Source organism: Pleurodeles waltl, chromosome 5 (assembly GCF_031143425.1).
Source record: "Pleurodeles waltl isolate 20211129_DDA chromosome 5, aPleWal1.hap1.20221129, whole genome shotgun sequence".
Classification (NCBI taxonomy): domain Eukaryota; kingdom Metazoa; phylum Chordata; class Amphibia; order Caudata; family Salamandridae; genus Pleurodeles; species Pleurodeles waltl.
Window position 1 is genome coordinate 1495578471 of NC_090444.1, and position 21822 is coordinate 1495600292.

The following is a 21822-nucleotide window of genomic DNA, read 5'->3' on the forward strand; positions in this document are numbered from 1 at the left end:
TGTGTTGACCCTGTCCACTATTCTTTTCCATAGCTCCATCTTCCAACTATGGAGGTGTGCTGCACCTGTGATCCAAATAGCTGTGGCTCTACCTGGATGATTTCCTCCACCATGACCCTGAGCTCCTCCTCAGAGAACCTGGGGTGTCTTTGTGTAGGAAAGTACCATCTTGTCTGCCATGTTACCCCCATATTTCACTGTATATATGTTGTTTTAGTCTATGTGTCACTGGGACCCTGCCAGGCAGGGCCCCAGTGCTCATCAGTATGTGCCCTGTATGTGTTCCCTGTGTGATGCCTAACTGTCTCACTGAAGCTCTGCTAACCAGAACCTCAGTGGTTATGCTCTCTCTGCCTTTCCAAATTTGTAACTAACAGGCTAGTGACTAAATTTACGAATTCACATTGGCATACTGGCACACCCATATAATTTCCTAGTATATGGTACTGAGGTACCCAGGGTATTGGGGTTCCAGGAGATCCCTATGGGCTGCAGCATTTCTTTTGCCACCCATAGGGAGCTCTGAAAATTCTTACACAGGCCTGCCAATGCAGCCTGCGTGAAATAACGTCCACGTTATTTCACAGCCATTTATCACTGCACTTAAGTAACTTATAAGTCACCTGTATGTCTAACCTTCACCTGCTGAAGGTTGGGTGCAAAGTTACTTAGTGTGTGGGCACCCTGGCACTAGCCAAGGTGCCCCCACATCGTTCAGGGCAAATTCCCCGGACTTTGTGAGTGCGGGGACACCATTACACGTGTGCACTGTACATAGGTCACTACCTATGTACAGCGTCACAATGGTAACTCCGAACATGGCCATGCAACATGACTAAGATCATGGAATTGTCCCCCCAATGCCATTCTAGCATTGGGGGGACAATTCCATGATCCCCCGGGTCTCTAGCACAGAACCCGGGTACTGCCAAACTGCCTTTCCGGGGTCTCTACTGCAGCTGCTGCTCCTGCGAACCCCTCAGAAAGGTTTCTGCCCTCCTGGGGTCCAGGCAGCCCTGGCCCAGGAAGGCAGAACAAAGGACTTCCTCTGAGAGAGGGTGTAACACCCTCTCCCTTTGGAAATAGGTGTGAAGGCTGGGGAGGAGCCTAGCCTCTGGAAATGCTTTGATGGGCACAGATGGTACCCATCTCTGCATAAGCCAGTCTAAACCAGTTTAGGGATCCCCCAGCCCTGCTCTGGTGCGAAACTGGACAAAGGAAAGGGGAGTGACCACTCCCCTGACCTGCACCTCCCAGGCGAGGTGCCCAGAGCTCCTCCAGTGTGTCCCGGACCTCTGCCATCTTGGAAACAGAGGTGTCTGTGGCACATTGGACTGCTCTGAGTGGCCAGTGCCAGCAGGTGACATCAGAGGCTCCTTCTGATAGGCTATTACCTCTCTTGGTAGCCACTACTCCCTCCTAGGTAGCCAAACCTCCTTTTCTGGCTATTTAGGGTCTCTGCTTTGGGGATCTCACCAGATAACGAATGCAAGAACTCATCAGAGTTCCTCTGCGTCTCCCTCTTCACCTTCTACCAAAGGATCGACCGCTGACTGCTCAGGACGCCTGCAAAACTGCAACAAAGTAGCAAGACGACTACTAGCAACCTTGTATCACTTCATCCTGCCAGCTTTCTCGACTGTTTCCAGGTGGTGCATGCTCTGGGGGTAGCCTGCCTCCTCTCTGCACCAGGAGCTCTGAAGAAATCTCCTGTGGGTCAACGGAATCTTCCCCCTGCAACAGCAGGCACCAAAAGACTGCATCACTGGTCCACTGGGTCCCCTCTCAGCATGACGAGCGTGGTCCCTGGAACTTAGCAACTCTGTTCAAGTGACTCCCACAGTCCAGTGACTCTTCAGTCCAAGTTTGGTGGAGGTAAGTCTTTGCCTCCCCACGCTAGACTGCAGTGCTGGGTACTGCGTGATTTGCAGATGCTCCGGCTCCTGTGCACTCTTCCAGGATTTCCTTTGTGCACAGCCACAGTCCCCTACACTCTAACCTGCAGTGCACAACCTTCTGAGTTGTCCTCTGGCGTCGTGGGACTCCCTTTTGTGACTTCGCATGGACTCTTCTTCCAAGTGCCTGTTCAGGTAATTCTGCAGGTTCTGCCTGCTTCTGTGAGGGCTCCCTGACTTGCTGGGTGCCCCCTCTGTCTCCTCCTCCAAGTGGCGACATTCTGGTCCCTCTTGGGCCACAGCAGCACCCAAAAACCTCTACTGCGACCCTTTGCAGCAAGCAAGGCTTGTTTCCGGTCTTTCTGCATGGGAACACCACTGCAAGCTTCATCGCGATGTGGGACATCCATCCTCCAAAGGAGAAGTTCCTAGTCCTCTTCTTTCTTGCAGAACTCCAAGATTCTTCCAACAGGTGGCAGCTTCCTTGCACCCTCAGCTGGCATTTCCTGGGCTCCTGCAAAGTCTCGACACTGTCGCGACTATTGGACTTGGTCCCCTTGTCTTACAGGTACTCAGGTCCAGAAATCCACTGTTGTTGCGTGGCTGGTGTTTGTTCTTCCTGCAGAATCCCCCTATCACAACTTCTGTGCTCTCTGGGGGTAGTAGGTGCACTTTACACCCACCTTTCAGGGTCTTGGGGTGGGATATTTTTCTAACCCTCACTGTTTTCTTACAGTCCCAGCGACCCTCTACAAGCTCACATAGGTTTGGGATCCATTCGTGGTTCGCATTCCACTTTTGGAGTATATGGTTTGTGTTGCCCCTATACCTATGTGCTCCTATTACAATCTATTGTAATTTTACACTGCTTGCATTACTTTTCTTGCTATAACCTGCATAATTTTGGTTTGTGTACATATATCTTGTGTATATAACTTATCCTCATACTGAGGGTACTCACTGAGCTACTTTTGGCATATTGTAATAAAAATAAAGTACCTTTATTTTTAGTACTTCTGTGTATTGTGTTTTCTTATGATATTGTGCATATGACACCAGTGGTATAGTAGGAGCTTTATATGTCTCCTAGTTTAGCCTAAGCTGCTTTGCCATAGCTACCTTCTATCAGCCTAAGCTGCTAGAAACACCTCTTCTAAACTAATAAGGGATAACTGGACCTGGCACAAGGTGTAAGTACCTCTGGTACCCACTACAAGCCAGGCCAGCCTCCTACACTTTGCCGTGCAATGGGGTGGTGTGGGTGATGTGTGGGGTGGTGTGTGTTGTGATATGTGGGGTGATATTTGTTGGGATGTTGTGTGAGGTGCGTGGATGTTGTGTGAGTGATGGTGTTGAGGGGCAGTGGATGCTTGTTTGTAGATTGTGGTGTCTCTCTCTGGCCTTCTTTCGGAATTTTTGGTAGTAGGGGTTTGTGGGTGATGTGGCCGGGTGTTTTATATTATATTGGGTGTGTGGGAGTGGTGTGTGTATGTGTATCAGGTGTGTGTATGTTGAATTGTCCAATATGGTTGTGTTTTGTATATGTGTGTGTATTTTGAGCGCGGCGGTGTGTACCGCCAATGAAATACCGAGGTTGAAAGACTGCCGCGTGGATTCGTGGGTCGTGATAGTATGGGCATATTCCTGTTGGCGTGACGGTGGAGGTTTTGTTTTCGGCAGTTTATCACTGACCTTTGGTGTGGCGGACTTGTGTGGGTGTCTCAATTTTGGCGGATTCCTAGCAGTGGATCATAATGACCGTGGCGGAATTCCGCTGCCGTCGCGGTGTGTTGGCGGTCTTCTGCACGGCGGTAAGCGGCTTTTACCGCCAATGTTGTAATGACCCCCATAATTCTTAAAACTAATCGCATTAGAGACCAAGAATAAAAAAAAGGAACTGTATGAAAGACTTTGATTTTTATGAGATCAAGGCTTAAAGGAGGATTACCAGAACTTCTGCTTCTTAGGAACGTTTTTTTTAATTGCTTTTAGTGACAGTGTGAAATGCCTATTTTAGGAGGCTCGCCTGGTTTGTAGTGGGTACCTATGGTACTTACACCTTATACCAGGTCCAGTTATCCGTTATTAGTGAAATGCCGGCAGTGTCTAGAAGCCAGGCTCTCTAGAGGTAGCTGTAGCTGAGCAGCCAAGGCTAATCTAGGAGACATGCAACTCTCATACAATACCACTGTAGTCACACAGTACTCACACATGAAAGAAACACTCAGGCCCATATTTATACTTTTTTTACCACTGCATTTGCATACTTTTTTGGCTCAAAAGTGGCACATACTTACAAAATACAATTCTATTTTGTATGTTTGCTCTGCTTTTGCGTCAAACAATGACGCAAATGTGGCACTAAAAAAGTATAAATATGGGCCTCAGTGTTACAAAAACAAAGGTACACAAATGGTGACACAAATGCCAAAGATACCATAGAGACTATAGTCCCTTAGTAGGTAAGTAATACACAAATTATATACAAATATATACACTAGTGTGCAGAACGGTGCATAAAAACAGAAAGCAGTACAGTTAGTGAAAATCCCAATAGTTAGAAATGGGCCTTGGGGGAACACAAACCATATACTAAAAAAGTGAAATGCAAATATTGGTTACCAATCTAGGCAAGTGTAGTGTGTAGAGGGTCCTGGGAGTACTAGGAAACACCAAATGTTCGTACTAGAACCAACCCCAGTGCCCAGGAAAGCAGATTATGCAAGAACCAGAAGAGACTGCAAGACACCAACAGTGGATTCCTGGACCACAAGTCCTGTGGAAGAAGGAGATCCAGGCCAAGAAGCACAAAAGAGTCCAGGTAGAACAGGAGCCCCTGCTAACCTGGATGAAGGTACAAAAGAAGAACCACCAGTGAAGAAGAACAGTCAGTACTGCACCCAAGAAGACAGAGCCGGGTTACTGGTTGGTGCAGATGTGTCCCACGCCGGACGGAGGATTGCAGTCTGGTTTGCATCACTGGTGTCTGCCAACAAGCCTTGGCAGACGCAAAGCTCGTGGTTATCTGAAAATGGCCTGGGACCAGGAGGGACCTGGGTACCACCTGGGTAGGTGGACTCTACCCAGGAGGGGGAGCCAGAGGGGGCTCTCAGCAACTTAGAAATCCCACAGAAGACCGGGCAGTGTGCACAGGAGTCCCTCAGAATTGGGACAAAGGAGGTACAAGAAGAGGCTCATGCAACACTATGCCAAAGGCTCCCATGCCACCGGGGACCCACTCAGAAAGATGTGCATCGCATGATCGAGTGCTGGGAGTCAGAGCTGTAAGATGCAGGAAGATCTTTGTGGAAGGATGCCAACAAGCCTTGGCAATTGCAGAAACATGTGGTGCACAGGGGTACTGTCTTGCGTGGGGATGCAAGCTCTTACCTCTGCCAAAGTTAGACAGTAGGATGTCAGGACCATCTGGACTACATCAGTCTACCACCTGTGATGCAGGGTGCACACAGCTCAGCAGGAAAGGGGATCCACACAGTCATCGTTGCAGTAGGTGCCTGCTGAAGCAGGGGAGTGACTCCTTCACCCCAAGGGAGATTCCTTTGCTCTTCTGGTGCAGGCTGAAGACGGGCTGTCCTCAGAGGATGCACAACTGGAAAACAATTGCAGTTGCTGGCAGGAGCTGAAGATACAATGTTGCAGAAGGTGTCTTGCTCCTATGTTGCAGTTTGTGGAGTTCCTGGAGGGTCTAGATGCAGTTTCTTGGGCGAGAAGTTGAAGTGGAGGATGTAAAGGATTCCTGCTGGAGTCTTGCCATCTGAATCTGGAGAACCACCCAAAGAAAATAAAGTTGAGCGGCATTACCCTTGAAAAGACTCGCTCCTGCAAATACTTGGGTTTTCCTATTAACGATGAGGCTTACCTCGTGCCGCAAAAGCAGTACATTGCGCAGAAGTGTAAAGCCCTGGTGGTCGCCTTCTGTGCTCTAGCTAAAAGGTTAAAAAAGCCTTCGTACAAACCATTACTGTCTGTCATGTTGGCCAAATTCCTCCCAGCTATTACATATGGAAGCGCAGCCCTATACGGGAAAGACACCTTGCTTCTGGATCAGCAACAAATAAAAACTTACAAGCAAGTGTTTAATCTTCCTCGTACTGCTTCCCCTGCACAGGTCAGGTTAGAATTTGGCCTCAAACAACAGCAGCTGGACAGGAAAGCTCATACAATAAAGACCTGGTATAAAATAAGCAGAAACACTGCTAGCCCTTTAGTTGTGGCTTTATGGAATTCAGTAAGTAATAATCCAAAGTCAGTATACAATATGTATTTGCAAAATTTCCAGCAAGAGACCCAAATGATGCACCTATGGGACTCTAATATCTCATATCCCCTCTTGTGTCATGTGTTAAAAAAGGAAAGAGGTCTGCAATCCTTACTAGATGACAAATCTAAATTTGCACAATGCTCACACGCCTGGTTTCTTATGCACACTTACACTACCCTGGCACCATGGCAATACCTGATTTCAACTTTTGCAGTTCACATCAAACATCGCCTGCTTGTGCTTCGTTTCGGAGCTCTACCATCTAGAGCAGATCAACCATCATGGAAGAATGGAGGTGAGATGTCTTGCAGGCTATGCAATGGTGCCAAGGAGGATATGGTCCACTTGATCTGTATTTACCTGGCCTTAAAAGAAGCACATCGACAACCGCTAAAACCAGTTTTCAAGAGGAATGGGATTAGTTTGTGTCAGCCAGCAGTGATGAAAATGTTTGACTCAACCGATCCGCAGACAGTCTGCAGACTCATCAAATTCTAGACTGAGCACACCGCAAGCGTAAACTTGCTATCTGGGACGCACATTTAATTGATAAGATCAAAGAGTTTTTGCGTTTTACAAGTGTTCAGTTACTTTTAATAATTGTTTTTATTAATGTTTTAGTCCAAATATTTTTGTTTTTATAATACTATTTTATTATTGTTCTTTTTGCTAAAATTTTAATTAATCATGCAAATAAATAAATAAATGGTCATGTGAAGGGATATGGTGGGCCAAAAGTGTAACAGGCAGGACTGTCTGACAGATACTATATAACTGTGTGTATTTTCTCGGCAGGTCAGCACCCATCAAAAGAAGGGTATATGGCATGCCATCGCCAAGGACCTGCAGACCCCAGTGGGTCTACAGCAGGTGGAGCACCCACTGTCGGAAATGGTGGGAGGACCTGAAATGCTGGGCAAGGAACATGGTGGAGGCCCAGATGGGGATGGCCTCCCAACGAGGAAGGGGTGCCTGTCGAACCCTGATCCCCCTGATGGCCTGCATACTGGCGGTGGCCTATCCTGAGCTGGATGGGTGCATGAGGGCATCACACAAGCCACAAGGGGGTGAGTACAATTCCCATTATTACAACTTACGCATGGTAGGGTGGTATCCGGGTAGGGGATGTGTGTCAGTGGGTGCCCCTAGGCCAGGCCTGCCCTTGCAGAGTAGGTGGCAAGGCTCCTCAACTAGCTTGTAAGCATCCACAACTGGTCAGGGCTGCTTGGGTCCCAGGTGTGCTGCATTTGGCGGAGTGTGCCCCTCCCCATGCTTGGTGGCTAGCAATATAACTGGTAGTGCAATGCATAGTGCATAGGGCTGTTTCCTGTGTGTGAGGGTGGTGTGTAGGCCAATGTTGGTGTTGGTGCAGCCATTGACCAAGTGTATAATTTGTCTGTTCACCCCCTTTTTGTTTTGTTACCCTGTACTTATGTGCATTAGCATCATCTGGCGGGGGAGCAGAGGCACTGGCGACGGAGGAGGCTGCATCCCTCAGGAACCAGGATGCAGAGTCCACTGACTGTGAGGGCACCAGTGGGACGGAGGGCAAGAGGAGCACCACGACGGAGACTGGAGGGGACAGGTCAGACATATATACCTCCTCCGATGGAAGCTCCCTGGTGTTGGAGGACACCTCTGTGACCATCCCAACTACACGTACAGCCACCACCCCCATACCAGCACCGCCCTCCCAGGAGCCCCTCAGCGAGTTGCTAGTGCCCGCTCACCCAGAAGGGTGGGCATCTACTTTGCCCCAGGCACCAAAGGCCCTGCCCTAAGGACCTCTGCGGCCCTGAATGAGGAGGCTATTGACCTCCTGAGATCCATCGCTGTAGGGCAGTAAACCATTGTGAATGCCATCCAGGGGCTGGCAGCCCAGATGCAACATACTAATGCATTTCTGGAGGGCCTTCACTCTGGATTGGCGTCCCAACAGAGATCGATCCAGGCTCTAGCCTCGTCTCTAATGGCAGCCATTGTCCCTGTTGCCACCCTCCAACCTCCTCTTCCCAGTACCATTCTCTTCAACCCCAACCTATCCCAAGCACACAGCCAGACGAGCATGCACACAAGACAACACACAAGAGTGGCACAGGCAAACACAACGGCACACACACAAACACCATCCAAACGCAGACATACCGACATCCACAATTTCCACTGTGTCCCCCTTCTCCTCCACCTCCCTCCCAGTTCCATGTACACTCACACCTGCATGCACTACATCCTCATCCACTACCAGCATCACCACCACACCTAGCAGAACACACACCTCACTTGCAGACACCTCTACAACAGCCATGCACACGTCCCCCGTGTGTCCTCTGCCACCCTGTCTGTCCCCCTACCAAAGTACTCAAACGCAAGCACTCAGACACCCATAGCCATTGACCTCACAACAGCATCCAGCCCATGCACCTGCACCCGAAATCAGCAGACAGACACCTCCAACAACCACTCCTTCTTCCTCCACTCCTAAACCTTCTCCCTCTTCCCACCCCAATGTCCATAAAAAGCTTTTCCTTTCCACCATTGACCTCTTCCTTACCCCTCCCCCACGTCCTTCACGTCTGGCCAGGGTGGCAAAAACCCAGGCAAGCACCTCAGGCACCCAGTCCACGGGCCCAGTAGTCACCACACCCACTCGTAGTGGGAAAGGATCCAGGGAACATGTCCTGAGGGTGAAGGAGCCAGCACCAGCTGCTGGCAGGAAGGGCAAGGAGCCAGCACCAGCTGCTGCCAGGAAGGGCAAGGAGCCTGGGTCAGGGGTTCTGACTGAGCCCCCACCACCAACCATGGTGGTGCAGACATCTGAGGCTGCAGGGGATGGGCTGGAGCCTCCCCCCACCAGCAGCAGCAGCACCACCACCACCAGTGGCAGCCGTCCGAGGCTGCAGGGGATGGGCTGGAGTCTCCCCCCAACAGCAGCACCACTACCACGAGTGAGCAGCCTTCACTGCCGGAGGATGGTATGTAGTCCTGCCACCATGGGCTGCTGTGTGGCCTGCCCCCTGCAAATCCAGTGGGTATGACACCCACCTGAGAGACTGTGATCTTGCACTCCACAGGATCAAGAGCACAGGGCATGATGCCTCCTCCAGAACGAGTGGGTAAGACACCCACCAACCCCAACATCCCCAGGATCAAGAGCACAGGGCACAATGTCCCCTCTAGAACCAGTGGGTTAGACACCCACCAACCCCAGCCTCCCCAGTATCAAGAGCACAGGACACGATGCCCCATCCAGAACCAGTGGGTAAGACACCCACCTAAGAGACTGTGGCTTTGCACTCCCCAGGACCAAGCACAGGCCATGTAGTCCCCTCCAGAGCATGTGGGCAAGTCACCCACTTGAGAGACTGTGACCTTGCACTCCCCAAGACCAAGCACAGGGCATGTTGCCCCCTCCAGAACCAGTGGCCTTGTTCCATCTCCCAGCTGAGGTGCCCCCCTGCCCCCGTCCCCCTGAGGTGCCTGCCTATTTTCCAGCTGATACCCCTGCAGTGTTCTCTCTCCGTGTTGATTCAGGTGACAAGTGAGGCCTTGGAATTTGGCCTGTGGCCCTGTGGCCCATGCACACTGAGGACTGGGCAGTGTCCCTTGAACTGTACAAGTGCATATATCTGTTACATTATATACATTTTTTATACTGTGTTGATCTTATTACACTCACTTTAGTAAATCCCTGTTGTCCTTGCATCATTCTTCATCATCATCTGATTGTGTGTATGGTGTTGGGGGTGTGAGGGGTGTTGTGTGTGTGTGTGTCACTCTCTTTTTCCTCCCCCCTCCCTTGTGTGCTAGGCGACTGTACTCACCGTCGTTGTCTTTGCCATTGTTGGTGTTGGTGATGGAGCAGCACATAGAAGGGCATGGGGAAGACATGCAGCTCAGGCTCCATGGCGGCGTGGTTGTTCCCTGTGTCTTCAATGGTGAATCTTTTCACTTCTGTGCAGTGTTTCCACCAGGCTTTTGATGTCGTTGGTACCGCCCCAGAATAAGTGGCAGTTTCCTGTGTCTTAATATGGTGGGCAGAACAGTGACTTCTGCCTGCCTGTAGGTGGCTACCGCCATGGTGGCTGTTGTCTCCGCCCTGGCGGTCGGTGTGAGAAAGTGGCTGTCTATCTGAGTTCTCACTGCCATGGTCATAATTTGGCAGTAATTACCGCCAGCCTGTTGGCGGTATTACTGCCACTTTTACACCGACCGCCATTGTTGCAATGAGGGCCTAAGTGTACCTTTGTGATTTGGGCCGGATATCTTTAAACAAAACAGTGCAACATACTATGGGACAGATTTACAAGCTCCTAGAGCCTCCTTGTGCCACCTTAGTGTCATTTATTTTACACTAAGTCAGCTTAAAGGAGGCCTTTTCTCTGCACCAGATTTACAAAGTGGTGCAATGCTTGCATTGTACCATTGTGTAACCCCTTGCACCACATTATAACTGTGGCAGCCATATTGTATGCAAGGGGGAGTGTTCCCCCATTAAGAGGCCCAGACAAATGGTGCAATGACGTTTACGAGGTTTCACTGTGCCATTTTTTCCATCATATTTAACGCCTGCCCAAGGCAAGTATTAAAGTGATGCTCCCATTGTTTCCAATGAGTCTCCCCACGCATTGCTGGACTAGCACCATCATTTTGGCACTAGGAGACCAATGGGCCACAATAGTGTCAAAATGTTTGACACTATTATGCTAATGTGCGCCACGGTGCTCCATATTGTAAATATGGTGCTACCATGGTGGGGTTAGGGGGTTATGGGGTGCAAGAAAGGTGCTGCATTATAGCTGATGTGCACCTTTCTTGTAATTATGCCCCTATGTGTCTTGGATTAGCTAGTGTTAAAAATGTATCTACATCCATCATTTCCTCTGTTGCACTCTTTGATAGGTTGCAATACAACATTAATCTCACAGAAAACCAGCTTAATGATACTTTGCAGAATGGTGCATACAACTCTTCACTTTCCAGCTCATATAGTTGGATGGTGTGGCCTCTTGACACTAATGGCTGCAATTCATGCTTTTTAAACTCCTCAATGGGTTGTTCACTCACATCATTCTGTTGTAGTAACTACCTACAGTAAAGGTAAGTTATGCTAGAAATTGCTACAACATTCCTTCTTGTCCACTGTTAAACAACACTTGTCACTTCTTTCAGACAACATGGACTTACATGGTTTTTAATTAGGTCCCATATCTCGCCATTCTAACTGTTTTCTCTATGCCATTAATAATGACATTTGGAAAGATTCACAACAAGAAGGTATTGAATGGTAGTGATAAATTGATGAGGAAAATGTAGAAAAGGCATTGACTGTTGTCGATAATGTCATGACTACATTGCCTATTTATTAATTAAAGACTATTGTGTCTAGTGCATTTGATATTATACAAAATGGCATGTCTGCAGTTATACTTGGACAAAGTCAATTAAGATTGATTTTGTAATTGAGTTGGTCATTGCAGGTTTTAAAATCAAACAGGGTGCCTCTTAAATATTTGAATGGAACTAAATTGTTTTTGCTTTTTAACTTGTTACATATTCAACAGGTAATAGCAAAGAAAGATGCAACCTACACTATGCTTAATATAGAACATTTAGAAAAACGTACCACCGCAGTAGCTGAATTGCCTTCAGATTTATGGTTAGTTCATGGTTTTATTTCTTCACCAATCTCAATGTTTAATTTCACGTCATATCTGAAACATTTTCAAGTAGGTAGATATGAGCAGTTGGGTAGAAATTCTTTATATGAAACCTGGTTTCTTCCTTTTGATTACAAATGTGTGAATGGAGACAGAGAGGTTTTTCTTTGGGGAAACAAATGTCCTTGGGCCATTCATTAATTTGTAAAGAGATTACACTGCATGAAGCACGTACTTCATCCATGGCTAACATATCATCTTATTTGAAGGGAGTTGCTCTATCCTTGATTAAGCCAGTTTTTTCATTACTCATTACTTTTCAATGGAAATTACTTGATTCTGAAAGACCAAGTTTGCAGTGGAATGATGCCTGTTTTCCCCTGTATTGTAATTATTTTCAAGGTTCTCACTTGCTGTATGAATAGCTTATATCCGCCTACACACACAGCTTGAGAAATTACCTTGTGGCCAGCAGTCCCTATTTCTAAAATTAACTTTGATAAATTAAGTCAACAGAAAGCCTTATTGATTCATAAAGAGGTGCCACTTATATCTGCCTGAAAAAAATTAGAGGCATATTTATACTCTGCTTGCGCCGAATGTGCGTCAAAAATTTTGAAGCACAATCGGGGCAAACCCTGCCCCATATTTATACTTTGACGGCCGACCCCACGGACGTCAAAATCCCACCATGTGTGTCATTTTTTGTAAGGGGGAACCTGCCTTGCGTTAATTATATGCAAAGTAGGCGTTCCCTTCCAAAAAAAGACTTTAAGGCCTGTGCATCTTATTTATACTCTGGCGTCATTTTGACGCACAGGAGGGGGTGGGCCTTAAAAAACAGCGCACAGCCTGATGGGTGTCGTTTTTTAACGCCTGGGTCAGGGCAGGCGTTAAGGGACCTGTGGGCTCAGAAGGAGCCCAGAGGTGCCCTCCCCTGCCCCCAGGGACACCCCCTGCCACCCTTGCCCACCCCAGGAGGACACCCAAGGATGGAGGGACCCATCCCAGGTAAGTAAAGGTAACTTCTGGTAAGTATTTTTAATTTATTTTTTTAAGTGATTTGGGCCCCCCTAAATGCCACTATGCCCACTGGCCATGCCCAGGGGAAATAAGTCCCCTGGGCATGGCCATTGGGCAAGGGGGCATGACTCCTGTCTTTGCTATGACAGGAGTCATGTCAATGGGGATTGTGCGTAAAAAAAATGGCGCAAATCCGGTGTGAGGCCTCATTTTTGCCTCAGACCTGACTTGCACCATTTTTTTACGCACAACCCCCATTTTCCCATACGCCGGCGCCGCCTGGTAGGAGTAATTTTTTGTACGCGTACCAGTCTGCAGTGCTGGCTAACGTCATTCCATAAATAAGGCGCCTGCATGGCGCATTGTAATGGCGTAAGCCGGCTGTAAAATTTTTGACGCACAACTGCATTGGCGCAGTTGTGGGTCAAAAAGTATAAATATGGGCCTTAGATCTCTAAGTTACCTGCTCTTCTTCAGAAGTGCAAACTCTTTTGCTCACTAATTTGCCAATCCATTTCTGTGAACTTGTGCACTGCAATTTTAATGCTTCAAACACAACTGGAGTGATACACTTTTTTAAAGAGAATGGGTCTGGATTGTTTTCAACATTTCAGATTGTACTTGGACTGCGTCAGTCATTTATATATTCTTTATTCTTAAGTGTTATTGGAGGCATTCCACTTGCGCTATTCATGTTGATCTCTATTTTGGGTCTATTTTTGCTGCTCCACAATGGATCTTTCACAGCAAGGTCAAATGGTGATGGAACTGCCACATGTCATTTTGTGGTGTGAACATATGATCCACTACTTTAGAGTGTCCATATTACTGGAACTAAATGAGAACTGGTCTTTGTTTTTCGGCCGATGTGGTATCAGAGTGAATAGCCTGTGTTTCAATGTCTGTGGTACTCTTTTGAGTGTGCACTAGACTTATGCCTTGCTACATACGTCGTGCAGACTACGGACAAGAATCAGCTAGTGTACGTTACGTAGGTGTACATCCAGTGTTGTCCTATGCTGTTACCATTGTTGCAGGATGCCTACTGTGAGTCTCCTGCTCCACTTTGGATGGACACTTCCACTCCAGGTTCTATGACATCGGGCTCCTCTTTTGGGGCTGCTCTCTAGGCAGTGATGCCTTCTGATTGGGCTGGTACTGACCATTTTCATTCTGTCACTTAGAACTTGTTATTAAAGCCTCTGCGGATCTGTCATCTGCAGATGAGGGTTCTTTCTTGGACCACCAGTAAATGTATGGACATGGTACACATTTCAGGGATACCTCCCTTCACTTCCAGTGCCTCCTAGACTTTATCATTCAGCTCTTTGTTTTTAAATTTGTTTTATTAATTTTTAATAGCTTGCATAGGTTTTAACTGACATTGGCTTTCAGTATCGGATCGGATTATTACAATTCCTTATTATGTATTTTAGCTTTCTAAAATTCCTTTTATTGCTACTATTGCTACTATATTTTTTGAAGTAGTCGCCTTTTCGTCCAAAGGGAGAGTGTTGCATGGCCCAATTGGGTCTCCATTTTAGATTTTCCTTTGTAGCTTGACATTTTCTAATGGTGACTTTTCACAAAGTTTTCTAACATGAAAATGTGCTGCACGCACATTTATTCTTGGTAGGCATTGTTGTCCTGTAGACTGCATGTTCAGTCCATGGACATACAATCAGACCATAAAAATGCTATGCCCATTTTTCTTTTTTTTTGCTCATTAGGAAACAATCAATTTGTACTAGATTAACCAAAGTGTCTGTTCTACACACAAGTGTGATAAGGAGATTGTTTTATTATATAAAGAGCTTCTGAGCTGCACTACTTGAGAGGATCACTTCACGCCAGTTGATCATCGAACCCCTGTGAACTGTGCCTGAGATGCAGCCCTGCTGACTCTGACCACCATCCTGCTGAGAAAAACAACTTGTACATTTAGATCACCTTATATCTAAGACCAAGGTATGGAGGTTAGACTATCCCAACTGATTTGGTTGTAGAGTACTGCCACTATGCTCTCTTTAGTATAGTATTAGATACAGATAGGAGTGAGTCAACTTTAGTAACAATTAAAATGGTTGAATTGTTTATATTGTTTACCATTCTAAGCTCATGCTTTCTTTGCAGGAATACAATCATTTTAATAAATGCATTTTCATATCGTTCTTGTTTGTGAAAGGGTATATCTGTTTCCACAGATTCCTTGGAAATCAGAGTATCATGTTTGAGGTTACCGATAACATCTATGACTCTGGTCAATTTAGTGGTTTGGATGTGGTACTGTGAGGCAGCCAAAACAAACTAACAATTACTGTTTATATATGTAGACTAAGGGTCTTATTTAGATCTTGGCAGAATTGGTCCAGCCATTGTTTTTCAGTCTGATAATCCATCTGCCGATTAGGCAGTCCACCCCCTTTATTTAGATGCTGGTGGGCCCATTGACAAAAGTCCATCATCAGCCAACCTCCATCACCACCAGAATTTTGCACCTGTGTCGATAGTGTCATAGGAAAAAGCTGCTGGCTGCAGGACGACAGACAGTTTTTCCACCAGGCCAATCACGATGTGCCTTCCCCACTGACGTAACTATGGCAGCATTTTTCTTTTCCCTTCCCTTGCCGCCATGGACATGATAGTACAAGCCCTGCCTTTGCTGCTAATACTGGACTATGACGCAAATCAATCCTGTCATAACAGAATCGAAGATAAGTGTCTTTTTTCACCTGTTACCATCATAATTGTCTGTTTACCCTAACTCAGGACTTGTGCATTTTAATAAATGCACACAAGCAACAGTATAATAATTTCCAATGCATATGTGTGTAATGTGGTAGTTTGATAAATTTAAAGACACACATCTGTATATTTTTTAACAGTTACCAATTTTGTCCAAACTTCCTTCATGCTAATGGATATCTACACAAAATATCATATTAATCCAAAATACAAAATGTGCCCTTAGAGGTGTGTAACATCATTATCCCTAAAGTATCAAATCAGATAATATGCATTACACATTATTTGAACAACATCATTCTAATAAAATGCAACAAATGGGTTTTTCAAGTATGTACATGAAGTCACCTCTAACCTTAAAATATTTCCTATATTTATTAGAGACACATTTCTCCCTGTCCAGTGCATTTTTTGCATATCGTTAAATGACATTTAACTCTATGGCCCTCATTATGACCCTGGTGGTGAGTGATAAAGTGGTGGTAATTCCGCCAGCAGGCTGGCGGTAATTACTGCCAAATTATGACCATGGTGGTGATAACTCCCATAGACAGCCAATGTAACACACCATCTGCCAGGGCGGAAACACCACGAACGCAGGCGGTCGCCATCAACAGCCAGACGGGAGACAAAGTACCACCTACCATATGAAGACCCTACAATCCACCACGTTTTCTGGGGCGACACCAATGCCATCCAAAGCCTGGTGGAAACACATTACTAAAGAGAAAAGACTCACCATCGGAGACACAGGGAAGAACAACACCGCCATGGAACCCGAACTGCAAGTTTTTCTAATGATGTTCTACTGTATGCTTCACCTGGAACACCAACGCCGATGAAGACGACGACAGTGAGTATAGCCGCCTAGCACAGAAGGTAGGGATCGAGTAAAACGAAAGTGACACACACATGCACAACACACACCTGACACACACACACCATACACATGTCCAGCTGCACACGAAAAACAAAATTGCACCCGATACATGGCAGAATAATGCAAGGACAACAGGAATGCACCAAGGTGAATGTATTAATATCAACAGGTAATAAATAATTGAATTGTCCGTGAAACAGATATGTACACATGTACACAAAGGGACACTGCCCAGTCCAATGTTCAAAGGGCCCACATGGCCACAGGGCACAGTCCAAGGCCCAACTCGAATCCTGACTTCACCCGGATAAAACTCTGCAGGGACATCAGTTTGCAAGTGGTCAGGCACATCAGGGGGATGGAGAGGTACCTCAGCCAAAGTCGGGAACAAGCCCACTGGTTCTGGAGTGGGCTCCATGCCCATTACTCTATCAGGGGGAGTGCAAGGCCACAGTCTCTCAGCTGGGTGACTTGCCCACTAGTTCTGGAGGGTGCTCCATGCTCGTTACCCTGTCCTGTGAAGTGCAAGGCCACAGTCTCTGGAGTGAGTGACTTTCCCACTGGTTCTGCATGGGGCTCCATGCCCATTACTCTGTCCTGGGGAGTGCAAGGCCACAGTCTCTTTGGTAGATGACTTGCCCACTGAATCTGGAGTGGGGCCCTTGTACATCAGCCATCAGCCCCTGGAGGGTGGCCTACATGGCTTCCGCTGGTGGTGATGGCTGCAGTGTTGTGACAGATAGAGGTGCCACCTGGGTAGCCTCTGCAGGTGGTGATGGCTGCAGTGTGGTGGCTGATGAAGGTGCCTCATGGGCAGCTTCTTCAGGTGGTGATGGCTGCAGTGTGGTGGCAGATGGATGTGCTTCCTAGGCAGCCTTTGCAGGTGGTGATGGCTGCACTTCCTCAGCTGGCGGTGGGGGCCCGTGATGGCTGGTGGTGGTCGAGTTGTCACCCTGACAGCCTTCGCTGGAATAGAGGGCTTCGTCCTCTGCATGACATGGGGTGTGGAATCCTTACCCTTCCTGGCAGGGGTTGATGACTTCTTCCCCTTCATGGCAGATTGTACATTGTCCTTAGCCTTCCAAGCAGGAGTTGAGGGCTTCTTCCCCTTCAAAGCAGGAGGTGCAGGATCCTTTCCCTTCTTGGCTGGAGGTGCAGACTCCTTCCCCTTCTTGGCAGGAGGTGTGGTATCCTTCCCACCATGACTAGGTGGTGCCACCACTGTCCCTGTGGACTGTTTGGCTGAGGTGCTGGGCTGGGTCGTTGGGACCCTGCTCTTATGGGCAGGATGGGGGAAGGAAAAGCTTCTTAGGGACGGTGCGAAGGGAGGAGTGATGGCAGTAGAGGTTGGGTGCGTGGTTGAAGGAGGTGTATGTCTGCTGGATTTGGGTGCAGGTGCATAGGCAGTATGCTGATGTGAGGTGGATGGCTGCTGGGTGTGTGAGTGCTGGTGTTTGTGTCCTTTGGGAGAGGGGACAGACATGGTGGGAGAGGACACGGGGGGTGAGTGCATGGATGTTGTGGAGGTGTCTGCTAGTGAGGTGTGTGTGCTGCTTGGAGTGGTGATGCTGGTGGTGGATGTTGATGTAGTGCATGCAGGTGTGAGTGTTGATGTGACTGGGAGAAAGGTGGAGGAAGAGTAGGGGGAGACAGTGGATGTAGGAGGTGGCCTGACTTTTAGTGGGTACCTGATGGTACTTACACTTTGTGCCAGGTCCAGCTATCCCTTATTAGTAGATTAGTAGTGTTCTAGCAGCTTAGGCTGATAGAGGTAGCTATAGCAGAGCAGCATAGGCTAAAATAGGAGACATGCAAAGCTCCTACTATACCAGTTATATCATATAGGTACTATATCATAAGAAACACAGGGGGTCATTCTAACATTGGCGGGCGGCGGGAACCGCCAAGCGGCCGCAATAACGCGGCCCCCATTCCAACATTCCCGCTGGGCCGGCCGGCGCTAACCATGTTAGCATCCGCCAGCCCAGCGGGAATTAGGCCGCAACACAGGAGCTGGCTCCTAATGGAGCCGGCGGTGTTGCGGCTGTGCGACGGGTGCAGTTGCACCCGTCGCGCTTTTCACTGTCTGCCATGCAGACAGTGAAAAGTAGGCCGGGGCCCTGTTAGAGGGCCCCTGAACTGCCCATGCCAGTGGCATGGGCAGTGCAGGGGCCCCAGGACACCCCTTACCGCCAGCCTCTTCCTGGCGGTGTAAACCGCCAGAAACAGGCTGGCGGTAAGGGGGTCATAATCCCCAGGGCAGCGCTGCTTGCAGCACTGCCCTGGCGGATTATCACCGCCGGGGGAAAATCGGCAGGACACCGCCGGCCCCGGCGGTGCGACCGCGGCTTTACCGCCGCGGTCAGAATAGGAAGTCAAGCACCGCCAGCCTGTTGGCGGTGCTTCCGTCATTCTTGCCCTGGCGGTCCAAGACCGCCAGGGTCAGAATGACCCCCACAATACTCAGAGTTACTTAAAATAAAGGTACTTTATTTTAGTGACAATGTGCCAAAAATATCTCAGAGGATATACTCCCTTAGGAGGTAAGTAAAATACACAAAATATACACACGAACCAAAATCAGGTAAGTAAAACAGTCAGAAAGTAGTGCAAACACAATAGAATACAATAGGATGCAATAGGCCTAGGGGCGACAAAAACCATATACTAAGAAAGTGGAATGCGAACCACAAATGGGCCCCTAGGCTAATGTAGTGTGGAGAGGGTGGCTGGGAGTGTAAGAAAACACTAAGGGTGTCCAAGATACCCCACCCCAAGACCCTGAAAAGTAGGAGTAAAGTGCTACTACTTCCCCAGAAACGCACTAAACTCGTGACAGAGGATTCTGCAAAGACCACAACAGACTGCAAAACACTGAAGACAGATTCCTGGACCTGAGGACCTGCAAAGGAAGGGGACCAATTCCAAGAGTCGTGAAAGTGTCCAGGGGGGGCAGGAGTGCACTAAACCCCGGATGAAGGTGCAAATTAGCTGCCTCTAGATAGAAGAAGCTGAAGATTCTGTAACAACAAAAGGTGCTAGGAACATTTCCTTTGTGCAGAAGATGTCCCACGGAGTGCTGGAGGATGCAGAGTTGGTTCCTTGGAGAAAATCTGCAAACAAGTCTTGCTAGCTGCAAAGGTTGTAGTTGAAGAAAATGGGTGCTGCCTGGGCCCAGGAAGGACCAGGATGTCATCACTTGGGAGAGGAAACAGAGGGGTCCCTAAGCAACACAGAGAGCCTAGGCACAAGAAGACAGCACCCGCAGAAGTCCTTAAACAAGGGTTCAAGAAGACTGAGCATGGCGGTCATCTCAACACTACAAAATAGGGTCCCACGAAGCCAGAGGTCAACTCAGTGAGTTGAGCAATGCAGGATGGAGTGCTGGGGACCTGGGCTAGGCTGTGCATTAAGGATTCCTTGCAAAAGTGCACAGAAGCCCTAGCAGCTGCAGTTCATGCGGTGCACAGGATTACTGTCTGGAGAGTGGAGGCAAGGACTTACCTCCTCCAAATTTGGACAGTTGGACCACTGGACAGTCTGGGTCACTTGGGTCCACCACCTGTGTTCCAGGGGCATGCTTCTCAGGATGAGAGGGGTCCCAGAATACCGGTGACACTGAAGTTTAGTGCCTGCTGGAGCAGGGGGAAGATTCCGTCAACCCACTGGAGATTTCTTTGTGGCTTCCAGTGCAGGATGAAGGCAGGCAGCTCCCAAAGCATGCACCACCTGGAAACAGTCAAGAAAGCATGCAGGATTAGGTGCTACAATGTACACTGGTAGTCTTTTTGCTACTTTGTTGCAGTTCTGCAGGCATTCGGGAGCAGTCAGCGGTCATTCCTTGGCAGAAGTCGAAGAGAGAGGTGCAGAGGAACTCTGGTGAATTCTTGCAAGTTGTTATCTGAGGAAAAGCCCACAGGAGAGACCCTAAATAGCCCTCAGAGGAGGATTGGCCACCTAGCCAGGTAAGCAGCTATCAGGAGGGGTCTCTGACATCACCTGCTGCCACTGGCCACTCAGAGGCCTCCATTGTGTCCTCACACCTCTGGATTCAAGATGGCAGAGGTCTGGGACACTCTGGAGGAGCTCTGGGCACCCCCCCCTGTGGTGGTGATGGACAGGGGAGTGGTCACTCCCCTTTTCTTTTTCCAGTTTGGTGCCAGAGCAGGGACTGGGGGTTCCCTGAACCAGTGTAGACTGGCTAATGCAAGGAGGGCACCAGCTGTGCCCTTCAAAGCATTTCCAGAGGCTGGGGGAGGCTATTCCTCCCAAGCCCTTAACACCTATTTCCAAAGGGAGAGGGTGTAACACCCTCTCTCAGAGGAAATTATTTGTTCTGCCTTCCTGGGACTGGGCTGCCCCGACCCCAGGAGGGCAGAACCCTGTCTGTGAGTTGGCAGCAGCGGTAGCTGCAGAGAAAACCCCAGAGAGCTGGTTTGGCAGTACCCGGGGTCCATAGTGGAGACCCGGGGATGCATGGTATTGGCACCCCAATACCAGATTTGTCATGGGGGGACAATTCCATTATCTTAGACATGTTACATGGCCATATTCAGAGTTACCATTGTGAAGCTACATATAGGTATTGACCTATATGTAGTGCACACGTGTAATGGTGTCCCCGCACTCACAAAGTCCGGGGAAATTGTCCTGAACTATGTGGGGGCACCTTGCCTAGTGCCAGGGTGACCTCACACTTAGTAACTTTGCACCTAACCTTCACTAAATGAAGGTTAGACATATAGGTGACTTATAAGTTACTTAAGTGCAGTGTAAAATGGCTGTGAAATAACGTGTGCATTATGTCACTCAGGCTGCAGTGGCAGATCCTGTGTAAGATTTGTCTCAGCTGCCTACGGGTGGCAAAAGAAATGCTGCAGCCCATAGGGATCTCCTGGGACCCTACCCTACCTAGGTACCATATACTAGGGAATTATAAGGGTGTTCCAGTGTGCCAATTAGAATTGGTGAAAATGGTCACTAGCCTATAGTGCCAATTTTAAAAGCAGAGAGAGCATAAGCACTGACGTTCTGATTAGCAGAGCCTCAGTGACACAGTTAGTCACTACGCAGGTAAACACATTCAGGCCACAAACTATGAGCACTGGGGTCCTGGCTAGCAGGATCCCAGTGAGACCGGCAAAACCAAACTGCCATACATGTAAAAATGCTGGTAACATGCAAGGCAAGATGGTACTTTCCTACAGTGGAGGTAGTGGATGTTGTTGTGTATTCAACCGTCTGTTGTTTCCGTGAGTGCTTGTGGGATGAAGTGTGGTGCTTGTGTGTGCCTGTGCCACTCTTGGGTGTTGTCTTGTGTACATGCTCGTCAGTATGTGT